Here is a 5,079-nt window from a genome sequence, read left to right as displayed (position 1 = left end):
ATAAATAAATTTGTCCTATATAAACAATCATGTAAAAATATGAATGAAAATCAACTAAACATGCAACATGAATCTATATGAATCTATATGGACACACACAAACTAATTCTTATATTATCACCCCCAAACTTAAAATTTTCAATGTCCTCATTGAAGGTAATAATAAGGATTTCATGCATACCTAGTTAGCGGGAGGATCACCCTCTTTTGGTGGAGGATCAGGTGGCCAATCAACCTCGACACCAGTGTCTCGGAAAATAGGATCGAGAGCGTGTGTCAAATATTTAGCAAAACGTCGGTGGATGTCATGCATGGCCTCAATACGCCAAATCAACCTTCTATACTGTGCATCACCAATACCAAACCTATCAACTGTTTGTGGTGCATGAGAGGGACCCTTTGTAAGCACGGGAGGAACTGGTTGGTCACCCTTTAGATTATAATAGATATATTCCAACCCCTTGTCAGGGGGTACACTTAAGAATGCATAACTCAAGTGATCTAGTAGTGGGTTAAGCTCAAGTGTGGGAGCTTCTTCAATAGACGGCTCGAGATGCTCCTGAGAAATTTTTAGCTCTGCTAACCCAAGAGAATCTAATGGCATATCCAACTTCCTATTCCATGGAGGTGCATTCAAAACCTGTAGTTGCTCTACTCCTCTTCATCTTCAATAACTGATTCCCCTATTAAGGATCTCTCTAAGGTATTTGACTTTGGCAATTGCTCGTGCTCCGAATTCACGACAGAGTTGACCCGCTCTACTTTAAAGCACTGCTCTTTATTTATGGGTAATTTTATTGCCTTGAACATATTAAAAGTGACCTTCTAATCTTGAACCTTCATCGTAAGCTCTCCTTTTTGCACATCGATCACAGTTCATTCTGTAGCCAAGAATGGTCTTCCCAAGATGATGGGAATCTACTTATCTTCCTCAAAATCCAGAATTACAAAATCAGTAGAAAAGATGAAATTGTCCACCATGACCAAGACATCCTCCACTATACCTCATGGATCTGTAATAGAACGATCAGCCAACTGCAAAGACATATATGTAGGCTTTGGATCAGGTAAACCCACCTTCTTGAAGATAGACAAGGGCATCAGATTGATGCTAGCTCCCAAATAACATAAACACTTGTCAAATGATAAGTTTCTGATGGTGCAAGGAATAGTGAAGCTTCCAGGATCTTTAAGCTTCAAAGGCAATTTCTGTTGCAACACTGCACTTCATTCCTCCATAAGAGCAACGATCTCTAAGTCATCGAGCTTCACTTTTTGAGAGAGAATACCTTTCATAAACTTTGCATAGCTAGGAATCTATTCAAGACCTTCAGCGAAAGGTATGTTGATATGAAGTTTCTTGAACACCTCCAGAAACTTAGCAAATTGCTTATCCAACTTCTGCTTCTGCAGCCTCTTAGGAAAAGGAGGTGGAGGATAGACCTGTTTCTCTCTTGTATTACCCTCAGGAGGAGTGTGTTCCACAGTTTTCTTTCTTGATTCCAACTCGGCATCCTTCAGCACTTCTTCTTCCGCCACAACTTCATTTTCTGCAACTTGAGATTTTTCAGGCTCTTCGTCTTGCTGAATTTGGGGGCTTGCGACCTTTCCAGACCTCAAGGTGATGGCATTCACCTGTTATTCAACTTCCCTCTTGCCTAGATTGGCTTCTATATCTTTAGGAAGCATTCCTAGTGGTGGATTTAATAATGCATTAGCAATTTGCCCTATTTGGTTCTTCAGAGTCTTAATAGAAACAGCCTGGCTTTGGCATATAAGAGCCTGGTTTTCGCACATAAGCCGCAATTCCTCCAATTTAGATTTTTCATTCGAAGATAGACCTGCACCTCCATGAGTTGTTGGAGTTGTTATCTTGGTGCATATTGCGGTTGTTGAAAACCAGGAGGGTTGAATTGCTTTGCTGCATACTGCTGATAAGGCTGTTGCATCGCACTCTGATTTTTGCTCCAGCTGAAGTTAGGATGATTCCAGTTGTCAGGATGATAAGTGGCTGGAACTGGTTGCTACGATATCTGAAAGTTGCTCACAAACTGAGTTGATTCACTAGATATCTGATTCACTAGATGTCAGGATGATAGCGCATTACTCCGTCGCATGCGAACCTGCACACAGCTCACAAATACTGGTTATCTAGATTAACACCATAGTTAGCCAGAGAATCGATCTTCATAGACAACGCCTTTAGTTGAGCAGTGATAGTCGTGGCTGTATCCACTTCCAGAACTCCTGCTACCTTCCCCTATGGAAATCTCTGGGCTGGATACTGATATTCATTAGCAGCCATCAGTTCAATTAGACCATAAGCTTCCTCATAGCTCTTTGCCCATAATGCTCCACCTGATGCTGCATCAAGCATGGGTCTAGACTGTGCTCCCAACCCATTATAAAAATAATTGATGATCATTCAATTAGGCATGCCATGATGAGGACACTTCCTAAGCATCTCCTTGTAGCGCTCCGAAACTTCACATAAAGATTCTCCCGATTGCTACGCAAATTGAGTAAGAGCATTTCTGGGTGCAGCTGTCTTCGCCATAGGGAAGAATTTAGTAAGAAACTTCTGAGCAAGATCCTCCCAAGTAGTGATAGAACCTGCTGGTAGAGAATGTAACCAACACTTAGCTTTATCCCTCAGAGAGAATGAGAAAAGCCTCAGTTTTATAGCATCTTCAGAAATATTGTTGAACTTGAAGGTGTTGCAGATCTCGATGAAATCCCTAATGTGCATATTTGGATCTTCCGTTGGCGAACCCCCAAATTGGACTGAATTTTGTACCATCTAAATTATGCCAAGTTTGATCTTAAAGGTATTAGCTGCGATCACTGGCCTGACAATGCTAGATTGAATGTCGTTGTTCTTTGGTTCAGAAAAATCCATCAATGCTTTCGTTGGTGCTACTAGATCTCCCATAGTAATGAGTACATGAAACACAAACAAGTAAATCGTGAAAGTAAAAGAATTCAAGTTAATGAACTTTAACGACCACTGATGTCAAGCACATAAACTAAAAATTAACACCGAGTCCCCGGCAGCGGCGCCAAAAACTTGTTAGGACGAAAATACGCGCTAAATTACACGCAAGTATACGCGTTCGCAAGTAGTATAAGATATCAATCAGATTCGTTCCCACGAAGACTGGTTTAGGTTAACTTCAATTTATGCACTTATGCAACAATGATATGGTTATCGTTCAATGCTAAGATAATAACGAGTTGAGATGTTTAGAACTAAGATTAAACTAACATGCAATTAACTACGAATAAAAGTGACAAAATTAACTATATAAGACAAACATGGGATTCTAACTTCATTAAATACTTCATTCAAAGTCATTGTTCTTAACCTTAGCATGCGATGGTGATGAAAACTAATCAGATAACACGAAACTAGTAAACGCCAACTTTTGTTGTACGAATACCCTACTACCAGACATCCACAAAAGAGATAGAAGCTGAATAGACACCAATTATGTTGAGACCCTATATGTCTATAGAATTTGACAACATAACGGTTAATGTGTAAGTTATCTATCGTGATTACATAAGGCAAGTAAGATGGTTAAAATTACCTATGAATCATGCATAACAAATACATGAACCTATGCTAGAATGGCAAGTTCTAAACCCTTATATTCACTTTCGCTTTAATAGAAATTAACACGTTATCTTACAAGTTCACGACACTCATAAGACAAATAAGCACAACCAATACTAGGATATCATACAGTCACCACACACTAAGATATTGAAACAAATTAACTACTGAAATCCATAAGTAAATCCGCTAGAATCCCTAGATAATAATTAGTTCATAACCGAACTCATCATCACCGTGGGTTCCGATGAAAGCATGGTATAATAAACTAAGTCTTTATAAAACTGAATAATAATCAAAGTACGTAATCAAGAGTAATAGGTTCAACAAACAAGAAAATAAGCATCCAAGATTACAACGTAAACAAAGAATCACAAGAATAAACTAGATTGTCTTCGCCTTTATTGTATTTGTGCTCCTAGGTCTTCTCGTCGTCTTCTCCTTCGTCCCTTTTATGAAAAATGTATTTTTATTGTCTTTAAATAGCAGCCCATCTAATTAGGAGTCCAAAGAATAAGTCTTCTAAACAAATCAGGATTCTGAAAATCCCGACACGGCGCGGCCGCGTGCTATCCCAGCGCGGGCGCGCTGACCTCCTGCCAAACTGGCGCGGGCGCGCTGACCTTCTGCCAGAACTGAATGTTTCTTCTTTAAATGCTTACAACTGCTAGTTTCTTTGTGTAATCACCCAAGGCTCCATTCCTAACACTCTCCAAGCATAAAATCATGTAAGATCCATTCCTGCCTTCAATTATGCCCTGAAATGCAAAACACTACAAAAACACATCAAATACACAAATAACTTGAGTATAAAACACCAATTCGAGTCTTTATAAAGCATTCTAAGTGGATATAAATGCCACTTAACAGTTCTCAAGACAAGACATCACATATTGTGATTGATCATATCAGAAGATCAAGCTGGAAGCAACTGTAAAAGAAATGATCTTGTGGTCAGATTATGGGAATGAATTCAAGAAGCAGCTCTGATTAATATTTGTAACATCAAGAATATTTTGATACATATTCAACACTGGAAGCTCCATGTCAGAATGAAGTGGTACAAAGGAAGAACAAGAACTTGATTAATTCAACAAGGACAATGTCAAGCTAATAAAGACTTTCAAAATATCAAAGGGCTGAAATAGTCAATACAGTTTGCAACTAGTAAGATCAAGCCTTGATTAGGATGTATACATGAAGATCACTAATGAGTTAATGTTCTACAGAAGCAAACAATGAAGTGTTTTTAGTTGTTTGAAGATCTTGGCATTTGTAGCTACGACTAGTTAGGATATTTTCCATGGCTACTCAGTGGAGTCTACAACCTACAAGGCATTTGTGGTTGATCAACAGAAGATGATTGAAAGTCTAAGTTCACAATTCAACAGCTCTATGCTCCAAGCTGTTATAAGAGATATTAATGGTATTGGTGATTCATATCCAAGCAGTGGAATGGCAGT

The 5,079-nt window shown here is 38.9% G+C and overlaps 1 non-coding gene across 1 annotated transcript; it reads left to right on the top strand.

The window, feature by feature from the left end:
* Positions 1-2,435: 2,435 nt before the first annotated feature.
* On the top strand, positions 2,436-2,542 carry LOC141681860 (small nucleolar RNA R71). The gene has a single exon (XR_012559285.1). It is a non-coding gene; the product is annotated as a small nucleolar RNA R71 (small nucleolar RNA).
* The last annotated feature ends 2,537 nt before the right edge of the window (positions 2,543-5,079 follow it).

This window comes from Apium graveolens, chromosome 1 (assembly GCF_009905375.1).
Source record: "Apium graveolens cultivar Ventura chromosome 1, ASM990537v1, whole genome shotgun sequence".
In the NCBI taxonomy this organism is placed as follows: domain Eukaryota; kingdom Viridiplantae; phylum Streptophyta; class Magnoliopsida; order Apiales; family Apiaceae; genus Apium; species Apium graveolens.
Note: the sequence above shows the minus strand (reverse complement) of the source record. Positions and strands in the feature narration are given on the sequence as shown.